The following is a 14,000-nucleotide window of genomic DNA, read 5'->3' as shown; positions in this document are numbered from 1 at the left end:
AGTGACAAGCCGTGTTACCAAAATGAAAAGCACAAGTTAATTACTTAGTTTTAACTTAATTATAAGTTAATCGATAGTCCAATTTTTATTTCCTGGAGTAGGAGGAGTTGGAGCTTCTCCCAGGAGTTCAGACCATGCTGGCATGAGCAGGTCATAGTGGCTGTCTACTGCCAGGGACCCAGACTTAAATGGGATATATATTTTTTTTTTTTCCGATTTTCTTCGGTTTTGGCAAAGCTGATCTGTACTGTGAATGCGCTACACTAATCCACAGCTGAAAACAAAAAAAAAAGGAAAATAAAGAATTTGAACTGTTGAACAGTTTAAGGACCCCTTTCTTTTTGCCTACACTGCTCAACCAACCTTACAGGGACGTTCATGTCAATAAAGCTTATTTGAAATTCAACAGAATTGAACTGAAAGAGAAAGTTATTGAAAGAGAGATGGAGGAGAGACAAAGAGGAGAAGAAGAGAGAGGGTTTGGGTGAATGAGGCGTTACAGCCACAAAGAGGGGAGAAAGGAGAGGAGTTGGCAGAACAAAGAAGTAAAATAAATAAATAACAAAATAAAAGAGGGAGGAGATAGAGGGACATTGTTTAAAGATGTGACAGATCGTTAAAGAGAAAGTTAAGACAGAAAAACTCAACTGGAAACCAAGACAGAAGGGACCCGAAAGTTGGCCTGCCTTTTTAAAGATGAAAGGAACTGTTCCCTCTATATACATAAATACACACACACACACACACACAGTGCAAACTGCCATGGTCAAAAGGCTTGGTCTGGTTTGAAGTATGCTTTAAAGAAACTGTCAAGGGGAGAGTGAGATGGAGGCAGAGACACAGAGACAGATTGCTGGAGTCACAGAGGAAAATAACAAAGAGCGTGGGAAGAGGTGGACACACAAATATAATAATGAAAAAACAGTGCAAGACAGAGAGAGAAATTAAGGGCATGAACAAAATTCTTATAAAAATATACTGTAAAATAGATAATCTTATAATATCTTATAACAGCTCCTCCATAAAAGGCTTGAACAACAGACACACTATAGCCAAAGGTCTTGTAAAAATATTTTATTATATGATGATGCCACAAAGTGTGACAAGATCACGCAACAGAGGATATTTTAAGCCCCTATAAGAATATTATAAGGCTTTTATCTGTTCAGCTCATCCTAACAAGAAAATCGACAGCATAGGTCTAAAATTCAGGTCAGCAAAAACAACTCATGGTTACATTTACATCATCTAGCAGCTGTTGTAATTATGACCTGGGGAAGTGATGCCTTTCAAGTGACATCAATATAACATGACTTCCTTATCAGGACAAGGTGGGTAGTGGGGATGGCTGGATAGTTAGCAAGATGGCAAAAAGGCAGAAAGTGGCCTTTGCTGTAGGAGACAACTGTTCGCCTCCCACTTCCAACCAAGCGTCTTTCAAATGGCTCAGGTGTGTTTCTCCCTGCAAGAAGCAGTGTATTTCACTGGTGTTTACACCATGAGTTGCTGTGGCTTGGGTGTCCAAACCATGATCTTTCCCTAACCCTAACCAAGTGATTTTTGTACCTAAACCTAACTCCCCATCCATCCTCTAAAGGGTGCTGAAAACACTCATGTAGGTTGTTTTAAGAGTTATTGTAAATTGATCTATTCTGTTGTTTCGGTATGAAGATGTGTTAATCTGTTACAGTATATCACTGATCTGCATTTTATCAGCACCTTGGTTGTTACATTCTTTGAAAAACTGCGCACTGCACACTTAACCAATCCCATAAATGGTAAATCGAGCAACAAACTATATGTATTAAAGGATAAGGCTGCCTCATTGTTCCATATTCTATTTTTCTTGATGTCAACAAATCCCATAAAAAGACCAAAACCAGCGATGTGTTTGTAATAGCTCAGCAAAACAAGGTTTAGACCCATGAAGCAAGACTCAAAGGCAGGGCAGTTGCATTAAAAGTAAAGTTTACTTGATTATTAAGGCTGGCAAAAGTTGGCAACAGGTAAGTGTTCAAATTGGTAAACAAGCCCAAAGGGCTATTGACGAGCAGTTGGTGTTCAAAAAGGCAGGTAGTGGTTAGCAAGATTAACCATCAAAACCCACAGGAAGCAAACAATTCACACATCATCACCTCCGTCACTTATCACACATTGCTGTGAGGGTGTCAGTGCTTGCAAGCTAGTGAGTAGCTTTTGGCAAATCACCATGCAGTTTGCACACAGATTTGGCTGGTTATTGGCATAAAGTTAAAAAAGTTTCAACTTTATGCAAATTAGGTTTTTGCACTGCTGGTCAGTCCTGCTCTGCTTGGAATCCCACAATGCCTTGCAATGCAAATCACTTTTTTAAGGGTTTTATGAATAGTTTGGAACATTGATCTCAACCTGTGGAGATGCATCTGATCATGCAGTTGAAAAAAACATGAGAAATACCAAAACTGACAATAGCTATGATACTTCTGATACATTTTTGCAGTATTGGTGCAAATTTCCTCCATACATTGGAGATCCAAATACTATATATTCCATGGAAGGTTTTTAAGAGTACTAAACTGATTTAGTATTGCACTGCTATAACATTGTTTGAGTCACCATGGACAGTTTAAAAAAATCAAGATCAAAATATTCTTTTTCATCTAGACTGGGCTACAGAGGTCTGGTAACCTCACTTCATTCTAACTCCACACCCCTAGATTTTTTCAATTTTCAAACTTGTAGTCTTCAGCCCCAAATGAAGCTTTGGCAAAAATTCAAAAAGAAAGACCTCCTCTTCCCTCACATTCTGCCTTTATTTCAGTACAGGTCAGCTATTTTCTTCTGTTCTGTTCCCTCCGTAACGTCCAGTTTCCCACACTGTCAGAATCTCTTCATTCACAATTCCAACATCACTATACCTGACCAATGATCTGTCTGCCCAACACCTGGAAACACAGTTTGATGTGTAAAATCGATGTTACCCTTTAAATTTGCTTTTTCCATATGTATCAGCAGGAGAGTATATCAGCTCAGCCCTGCTTACCACACACACAACCTATCCTCCAATTACCACACACACACACACACACACACACACATATCTATACAGACACATGGACGATCCTGTCCAGCTTTGCTTTACCTGGCTCATACTCCACCATTAGCCCTGCTTACCACACACTAACTTTGGTGTCTTATCAAACACACACACAGGCTTGTACACATGGCTACAAGCAAGCATCTCCATGGTCTGATGGATACATGGACACACACACATAAACGACAGAGTTGCTTTCATATGCACTTGCACACACACTTTCTCTCACCTACTCACCTCCATGTATATTCATGATGGGAACTCAAAATGAATGCTCTTATTATTATATAAAATAGATTATTGCTTATACTGATGGTTTTCCCACCATTTAATTTCAGAGTACATCACTGTTTAGTGCTTGAGAGAGATGAGAGGGATTTCTGAAATGCAGAACAGAGAAAAAAACCTGACATTTCTCCACACTGCAAGCCTTCAAGTCTGCAGCATCACTGCCACTGCTGAAACGACATCAGCAAAGGGCAGCAGCAGTGTAAGTGCACAGCTCCAGGACCTCATATTTTTGTTGAACTCTCTTATCCTTCAAATCAGGTCAGAGCCCATTGTTATTACTATTGGAGTGCCATTTTAAGTCTTTTGGCTCATATTCTTAACTATAGCATTACAGCATAACATAGAGTGGGCCTTACAGAAGAAAGTGTAAATTCCAAGATCACCAACATTAGGCTACAAAAAATCAATAGCTGGGACAACAGCTTCAGGGCTTTTTAAATATCTGTCTGATCAAGAAACAATCATGGAAGAGGAAGTGCCAGAGAAAGAAACAGTATAAGATCTGGTGAGATAACAGATTTGTTTTTCACAGTAAACCATCGATATAAAGAGCTAAAGTCAGATCATTTGTTTCTTTCTAAGCCTTTGAACCCACTTCAGAAATCAAAAGTGTTGTATTCAAGTGTTGGGCCAAATGCAGTGCTGAAAACAGCCTGTCCATGGGTCAACAAGAGTTTCACTTTAGAGAGAAGCAGCGGCAGTATCAGTGTTGAAGTACACACACCCACACACAAACACGTTTTGAAGTAATATTATGGTATGCAAGACTTGCCATACAAAAATGAACCATAGAAATTCAGCAATACATTTATGAAGGCCACAGTTTTCACAACTCAAGTACAGTATTAACAACATACTTACAATCTTTTGGAATATTACAGGCTATTACACTGAGTAATGAGTTTATTACAGTAAATACACCTGTACAATATAATATAATTCAATCCAGTTTATAATTTTCTTTATAGTTCAGTCAATGTTAGGATCAAAATGCAACCTCACTGCTAGATGCCACTAAATCCTACACACTGCACCTGTTGTGAAAGTCATGTGGTGGGTGAAAGAAAGCAGATTGTGTTGTGCATCGCATGATGTTATTATCGATAGAGGTAAGTGGGCTTACAAGTAAATGACAGAATTTATATGTATCTAGGTTATATTTGCATATTGTATTTATATTTTCTTTTGCTAACATTTTTACACAGCTAACAGCCATATTTAGCATTATGAAAATTAGTTAGCTAGGGTGTTTGTGAATGTCATTGTCATTAGCTTAAAATTTTGACACAACGCTAGACCAGTAACATTTGGTTTTGAACAAGATAACGTGCAGGAAATAACATAAATCCTAAATATGAATAGAAAAATCAGGAGCACACATTCAATACTATAGTTTTGGCAGCGTTATTTTATTCTATATGTATCTAAACATAGCACAAAAAGTAAGGACATTTGTGTTTGGTAGATTATTTCTTTGTTATAACAATGCTTCTTGGCAATAAATCTTATACTGTTGGAAAGCCTGTTTATTTCCCTTTTAAATGGTGCCACATTTGTAAGGAACATACATTTGTGGGATGAGCAGCAGAGCTGAGTATGTGGGTTGTGCCCATGAAAAATTTGCCAAATCTTCTCTGCCAATGCCAAACAGCTTATTCTGCCATTGACATTGTTTGGTGTTTCGTGGATTGGATGATTGAAGTTTGAAGAAACAAGACATATTAGCAATTTAACAATTTATTCATTTAACAAACAGGAGCCTCAGTAGCGTGTGGAAGAACCATACACAACAACAGCCTGGCACCTCCTCCTCATGCTGGTCACCAGCCTGGTCACACAATGCTGTGGGATGGCATCCCATTCTTCAACCAGCATTTGTCGCAAGTCAGCCAATGTGGTTGTGTTGGTCACTCTGGCACGAACAGCACGCCCAAGCTGATCCCACAAGTGTTCAGTGAGGTTGAGGTCAGGACTGCTGGCAGGCCATTCCATCCTCTCCACTCCCAAATTCTGGAGGTAGTCTCTGATTAACCCCGCTCTGCAGAGGCGAGCATTGTCATCTTGGAGGATAGAGTTCGGTCCCAGACTGTGGAGATGTGGGATTGCCACTGGTTGCAGAATCTCATATCGATATCTCTCTGTATTGAGATTGCCTCCAATGATGACAAGCCTCGTTTTTCCAGTGAGGGAGATGCCGCCCCACACCATCACACTGCCCCCACCAAAAGATGTTACTCTATTGGTGCAGCAATCAGCATAGCGTTCTCCGCGTCTTCTCCACACTTTGACCCTACGATCCAACTACTGTTACTGTGTGTGAATGTGTGAACTTTGTGAATGTGAAGTGTGAATGTTTCCCTCTAGAAGATTCTATCAATCTAGCTTGTGAAACATTTTTTTTCTCTTGGCTCTTGTGTCATCTTCTTATTTTGTGGTTGCCCTGCTGTAACTCTGCTCCTATCCTGCACAGAATGTATCTCTCTATTTTTTCTTGCAGAGCAAATGCATGCTCTGAGTGTGCCGGACAGAGAAAATGTCAGTGTTCTATTTGCTGCCTCAGAGTCTTGCTGAGACTGCTCCCTGCCCAGTGCACTTTCAGTGACTCTGTTAGTTTGGTGTCTATCTTAATTTTGCCTCGTATGTATCTTTTCCTCTTTAGGAAAATATTCAAGTTGCCAAGGGTTGTATATTATATATATAGGAGGAGAGTAATGGGTCCACCTTCGTCTCTCTGTCCAGCCAGCCATATATGTATGTCAAGACTCTCTCTCTCACACACACACAGATAATGTAGATAAATAAATAGATAGATAGATAGATAAGGTACTTTATTAATCCCCTTTGGAAAATCAGGGCATCACATCAGCATTGCAAGATAATAAGTGTAAATAGATCATGTAGAGAAAATAAATAAAAAGCTGAAGAACAATAAGGGGGACATACTGTGTATATATATATGTATATGGAAATGTACCCAGTTGTAAACAGTGCAGTGCAACAATACAAACTAGAGATTATTAGAATGTACATACATGGTGCAGGTGTCAATAAGGAATTTATTGTATGTAGAGTATTTTATTTAAATTTTGCCAGAATGTACAGGTTCCTAGTGTAATTAAAATTGAGAAAGTACAGTTTATAAAGGGGTGAGCAAATGTCCATGTGGATTTGGATTATTTGAGATAAAAACCTGACTGCAATCATACCGTGTTTGTTGGCTTAAATGCACTGTCACTATACAAATCTCTAGATGTTTTCAGCACTCTACTAAGGACTACTGCTTGAAACATTTTGACCTGCATACTTTCACTCAATCATAGCACATAATTGATGAATCTTATGTGAATGAAAGCACATTTCAATCGTCAATTGCCTTTTTCAGACCACACCATATGTAATGTTTTCTAGCCAACCTGAAGGTCCAAGAAGAGATCCAGTGAAGGCTGTCTGTGAGGGTATTCATCTGTTGAGCACTTCTTGGTCCGAGGGGCCGGTGCCATGGATTGGTATCAGAGTTGCTTCTGAAAAGTAAGTGTTTGCTAATCAATCTTGATAATCAAAATTTCACCTACACTGACTCTCACAATCAAAGCCAAAAATTGAAAAAAAAAAAAAAAATCTCTGATTATCAGTAGGCCTTTCAAATGGAGTCATAATTAATACCTTAAATTCAGTATGTCGAACAGCCTGTTCATATCCACAAAGAAGTCTGCTGTAACATGTGCCTCACTTGGTATCCTTTTTGGGTCAATCATTGTCTTCATCCCTATATGATTGTAAAATTATTACATTACATATTTTAATAAGGGTGAAGAGATATCATTTAAAACGTAAGAATACACGGGCCTAACAATTTGATCCAACAACAATCAGATTGAATTCTGATTTCCGTATTTACGTAACACAGATGCATCATAAAAAAAATTGTTCATGTTGATTAAATACATTTCTGGACATTCTTAAAAATTCTATTAGGCTCTCTAAAATAAAATAAAAATTAGTTGCTTACCAGCTGCTACAGTGCTACAGCAAATGCAATGGGCTGGAACAAACATATATACAGTACATATGATGGCCATATTTTATTTGATAATGAAACTGACCTCCAGGCCAATCTTGCTTAGGTGCCTCACAGCTTCTGACAGTATTTCTACTGTCTCTTCTGCAGAGAGAGTAGCTTTGGCCAGGAGGTATCCTAAACCTGCAGTGAGCAGATGGAAGTGTTTACAGTTATTTGTCCTGAACACACAATAATCATTCCATAATGTCAGACCATATGTCTTTCCCATAATATGACCCCTTTAAGTGAACTTAACTGTTTTCTGTGTGTGTAATGTTCAGTTGCTCCAAGTATAGAATGAAGCTAATGAACTCTAACTCACTTGCTTCCACTTTGAGGCATCTCCTCGAGTCATCAGTACCATGGCTTGGTTAGCCATTTGCCTTTAGCTGTGAGTCCATCTATCCTGTCCAATGCCTGATTTTAATCAAGATGTTTTTTGATGGCCATCTCATCAAAAACTAATGAAACAGCAAGCTCAGATGGCTTCACTGTTTTGGTTTGCTGTGCCATCTGGTTCAGGATAGGATCAAGGAAACTTGGCTGTAAAACAGAGGAGCAGTAGTCTGTTAGTGGAATGGATTCACATATTAAAAATATCTGAAAGGAGGGAAGTCAATACAGTGTGGACACATTTGTGGATTTGTAATAGCAGAACAGAAACATGGTAATAGCATAGAAAGTCTAATATTACAATATGTTATTTAACTATATTATGAACTGCTGACACATCACTCTAGGTCTATAATTATGTCATGATCCATGAAATTATGAAACTATACTCTTACATGGAAATGGCCTACATTGGCATTTATGAACCACTGAAGTGTTGATGGGACGGAAGAATAAAATGCCTCTTCAATGTCCTGTAGGCATTCGGGCTGTGATGAAAAATCTGCACACCCAACTGTTTGATCGATGTTGGGAATTTTTTTCCTCTTTTGGCCGCAAGTTTTCACTTGATGAGTTAAAATCTGCAGTCTCTGGAGGAAGACCTTTCAGGGCCTTTTCAGCTTTAAGCCTTGAGAGTATAAACAAAGGTATTATTTTTAAGGAAGAGTGGAAGTTAAGACAAACAAAAAAATTTAAAAAAACAATGCGCACAAATTAGTTACATCTCGGCTCTATTGTAAGGACTGCCTGCTTTGCTTTATGGTCTTTGTTTTGAGCTTGCAGTCCATTTTTCAGCCTTTTTCCTAAGTAATTATATTTTTTCTAAATTCTACAACAATGAAGATTCTATCATCACTGATAATGTTTTGTTTGATCACTTTGAATGCTTTTTAAACCTTATATGTTGCTATGTTGCATAAACCAATTTTATTAAAATTATTAATATGTATGTCCAAGCATCCAAGTATAATTAACATATTCTCTGCCCTCAAAAGCAAATGATTGGACACCACTGACTTAGAATATACATGTCCTTACAGGCCTTGGTCCATCAAACCCATAGCGGCCTGGGAGAGCAGCTGCAAAGGCAAGTCCAGGCAACTGACAAGTACGTTCTCTTTTTATTTTTGTGTATGTGTTTCTTCAGCTTCCAAACGCCTCATAATGAGGAAGTAACAACTGCTGTTCTCCAGGCAATAAAGGATATGGAACCAGATTGGAGCTTCCACCAAGTCCGAAGTAAGTGTAATGTTGTGGTGTTAATTTTTGGGGTAATATGTCCTTAAATTGGTTGTAATTTTAACAATAATATGGAATTAGATGAGTGTTCATTTGACAGACAGGTAAAGATGACAACACACTGACCTTCATCTAATATTACCAAACTAAATTTTAAATACCAACTAAAATTGTAATGGCAGCAAGCTACCAGATAAATCACTATACAATACATTAGCCAAAGACATACTAAGGCATGTAAGAAGTTTTTTCTTCTTGTGCACAATTTGGAAATATCTCTTTTTATCTCTAGTGAAAAGGCAGCAGTTTCTGTTGATACAAAATATTCCTGTTTTTTTCCTGCAATGCTACTATTCACAATTCTGGCAAGACAGTTATATTCCTCAGTTGTATTTTCCTGGAAATTAACTACCGGAGTCAGTGCAGTTTGAAAACATAGCAAGTTAATGATCTCAGAAGATTATTATTATTTCCACGTCTGTCCAATTCCACATTTCTGTCAAGAAAATAAAGCTACAGTCCATTTTATAGTGGTTTGTATATCCCCCCTGAGTACAGAGCTCGTGCCAAGCAGTGCTATGTTCTATGTGAATGTGCTGTGCTACATTCTTTTACGTTTCCACACACAAACTTTGTGCTCTATGTGCTCCCCTTCATATCCAAACTGCCAACCAGGAAGTGGGAGGCTCCAAAGGGCTTTATGATAGGGGGGACCCAGACTGTACCAGGTGGGTTGGAATACACACATTCATTGTTTTGTCGGACTGGTCTTTTAAAGTACCCCAAACAATGCATTTGTCAATGTTTCCTATGTTAGGATATTTTGAATAACATGTAAACCCTGTCCATGTTGTTTTGAATTAGAAAGTTTATTCAGATTACTTAATTGATTGTGATCTAACTTTGGTTTGTCTGGAGAGGAGATGGTCCTTGTATAAAAGGCAGGGATAGAAACTCCTCAAGGTGTGTGCAGAACTGCTGCAAACAGCATGTGCTGGCTGCCCCTAGCCATGGGCCTAGTTTAGGTTTTCTTTTGGTTACTGATGAGTTTCCTTATGGTTTTTGGACACGTTTTTAAACGTTTTTTTTTTGTTTGTTTTTTTCATTTTTATAAACAGTTTTTCACCACCTTATACCAAAACCAGCTCGAACTGCTTTTGTTTATCTGCTGTTTTAGCATACACCAGGTGAAGATTACTCTTGCCTCCACTCGGCCAATCCTCACAGAGGTCATCCTTGATCAGAAGTATACTCCTTCACTCTATTCTTCTCCCCCTCTTTCAGACTCCTTCAGTTTGATGTGTGATGATATAACTAAAATGTACTGGAGCACAAGAAAAAAGATGGCCAAGAGCAGACACACATGCGCACACACACAAACAAGCGTAGAGATATATGATATATTCCAGTTACAAGCGACAGCAGCATCTTTCTCAGGTCGACACATTTGGTTGAGGACAAACAAATATACAGACCGGTCACACGCACCACATTGTCAGTGCTTCAACACAAAAGTGGATTCTGAGTCATTTGCAGATGCAGCCCTTGCACAGATTGAAATAAAGAAGTTAGATAAAAGTCAGACTGTAGAAGTTAAACTATGACTGTAAAGTTGATCAGTTGAGAAGCCTCCTCCCTGGTCCTGGTAAATGTTTCTGTGTAGATGCTCCAGCAGATTAGTGATTTATGATCTGCTGCTGAATTAAAATCCCTCTTTTCCCTCATGTGTCCTGTAGTGATGCTGTGGTCATCCTGCTCCCTGCTCGCTGTGCAGCTGCTCCCTGCAGATCCTCTCATCTCAACTCAGGACATTCCCACAGCTCTCCTCTGCAACAGCTCTCCTCTGCATTTACACCTGTCTGTCTGAACATGTTTCAGTACAAGTTTGTCTATCATTTAGCCAGTAACCAATGTATTGTAGTTACGCATAGCTGCAAACATGACCCATCCTTTGTCCTTTATACTTCATTTAATGAGGCAATTATTGAAAACAGTTGCTACAGCCTCTGTAAGACACTTCAGTCCAAATGTCAGATTTGTCTGAATTTTCTCAGTTGAAACTACAGTGTTAGGCAGATACAGCCTTTTATTTCGTACAGGTTTTTGCCCAATAAAAAAACAAAAAACAAATGGAATGATGCCTCCAGTCTCACGCCTTTTCTTTCATCCTGTTCTGAGCCTACTTCAAATGCAGCTGTCTTAAGCCTCTTTTATACAGAGGATCCGCATTATAGTCGCAAAGAGGATCCACCTTTGATTCTTTACCCTCAACCACACAAAGCTGGCATAAAGCTGCCTCCGTGTGTGCTTTTACATAGCATGCCGGCACTCCGGATTCAGAGGCGTGACGTGTAAGACAGATATCAAACTGATCAGAGCTGTAAACTCTGCCATGAGGGAGTACAAAGACGTTACTAGGACGAGGGGAGGACATTTCTCTTTGTTTGAAAACGTTAAAAGTAAAATTAAACTTTGCTGTCGGCCTCCAGACTCATTTTAAAAAAGACGAGAGAAAACGAGAGAGAGAGAGAGCAGCTGAGGTCAAGTGAGCTAGAAGGTGAATGAAGAGAGGGAGTGCTGGTAGTGAGGAAGCCAATGAATCAGTTTATTTTCTGATTTTTTTCACAGCGGTTATGTTCTAAAGCACAAACATGCCCTGGTCTGAATACGGGCTAACACAACAGCGTCAGCTCCCTGTCCCACCGTGCCAGCAGTCCCTTTTACACACACAGTCGATCCGGCTCTGTGACTACCTCTGTAGCTGGCTTGTTGGCAGAGCAACTCTAAGAATTAGCCTGAGGCTAATTTTGGCACAACAGCACAGTTTGGACCAAACTGTACCACGTTTGTATTGTTTTCACACAAAACAGATTTAGTGACTACAGCCTTCAAATTTCCTAAAAACTTTTCTCCTCAGGTACAAACAAGCAACAAAACAAAAACTCGTGGATCTGGTGCACATTTTACATAAGTTTACATCCCCCCTTCAGAGCTCTTCAGTTTATGTTCAAACACCAACACACTAACTAACCATCAGGGGGAGAGAGAGAAATATACACAAATCTATTGTATTGCAATGTATCCTACGCATGCTCCTCAGAATAATCTCAGTCAGCGGTTCTTCAGGCAGCAGCACAGCATCTCTCCTTCTCTTCTTGCAGCGTGCGTACACAGACAGGAGTGAGAGTAAGTTACTGTGGTTACAGGGAAGCTCTGTCTCTCTGTCGCTCTGAAACTTTCTTGCAATTCCCAATAATAGGTTTCTATTTTTTATGTATTTTTCCAAGTTTGCTCCCCTATTTTAAAACATAACCAGTCACCCATGCATAGACATGTGTCAGATGATGATGATGCTGTCATCATATTTATGTAATTATCAATCTACACATTTGTGAATATTTTTTCTGTGACTTCAAATTCAGCTCACGTATGAATATTTTATACAAGTGAAAATTCCAGATTTTTGTTGTGCAAGTTCTCACATTAAGTCTACAAGCAGTTGCATTTTGCAACATATTTACCTTTGTAGCTGAAGTGTTGAGGTGTACACGGAAGAATTCAGTTTTCAGATGTGACAACACAGAAAACATAGCGTGAGCAGCATGTTAGCAGAGCAGCAGCAGTAGTGAGTGAAGGTCACCAGCGTTGTGGAAGCGCTCAGAGCCCAACACACAATCACTGTAGTTATGTACACATATTATGGAGGCACACTTGGAGCATAAAAATACATTTCAGGTTGCATTAACATGCACACACACTTTCACCCTGTCTTCTGTGCAAAATGAATTACTTTGATCTCCTAGATACTCTTTTGTAACTCTTGCATCTTTGTTCTGGGTTACACTCTCTCCCTCTCTCTGTCTCCCCAACAAACACACACAAACTTGCGTGCAGTGAAAGGGTCAGACGTGTTGAGAAGCAGAGAGAGGATATGTCACCAGGGAGTACACCATTTCATAAAACATAGGAGTGAAAACAGACATGTGGTCACAGCAGGTCAACATCCTGCCTCCTGCATTACAGCGTTGCCACTTACTAATATGTATGTACTATTATTTTGTCATTATCATAACATTTACCATATTTTGGCAGGTGAAATATAGCAGATTCTGTGTCAGGTTGTTTTTTTTTATTTACCTTTATGCACAGATGAAAGGAAGCTGGTGTGATCTGGTACTGCAGGCCACCAGAACTATATCTACATTAAGTCAGTTAAATTCTAAAATGTCGTCTTTGAGCAAAAACAACATGCGTCCACAGCAGGAGTTTCAGCTTGTTTCTGCAAACACTTTGGTCCACATTAAAACGCCAAAATGAATAATTCTCCTACTGGGCATGTACAGAGGACAGACCATGAAGAAGAAACTGTATACTGTTTCTGTTTCCACAATGGCTTTTATTAACAACAATTTCAGTGTGATAAAGATGGTCGAGAGCCACGTTTAATTCTAAAGAAGCTATCAAAGTTGACAATAAAAAGAAAAACACTCGCATGAAGCCGTCCGCCATTGTTGTTATTGCTGTATTTCTTCTTCTTTCTCTTCCAGTGAAATGTCACTCTACTGCCACCATCTGTTTTGTCAGTGATATGACAGTGTTTCTACAAAGCTCAGTTTTCCCCGTACACAATACAACACCAAGCCATCGTTTTCAGATTTACACACTCTGGAGGCTGCTCATTTTTCAGGGAAGAAAAAGCTGTTTTAGTCTGAATGGAGGGCCTAAACCGAGCGAAAAAGATGTGTTTATGAATTTAGCCAGCTGTGGACATGTTCCCAAGACTAGACCTCTGTAGTGAGCAGTGACAGCTCCAGCAGTACAGTTAGTTACATGGGTCACAATTATTTCCCTGTATAGAGACATCTTGCTGTCCAGCTGTCACATCTTTCACTGTTACCAGGGTTGACTATTGGACTGTGGCAGTTTCCTTAAAATCCGTGA

This window comes from Thunnus maccoyii, chromosome 8, assembly GCF_910596095.1.
Source record: "Thunnus maccoyii chromosome 8, fThuMac1.1, whole genome shotgun sequence".
NCBI lineage: Eukaryota > Metazoa > Chordata > Actinopteri > Scombriformes > Scombridae > Thunnus > Thunnus maccoyii.
This window is presented reverse-complemented; position numbering follows the sequence as displayed.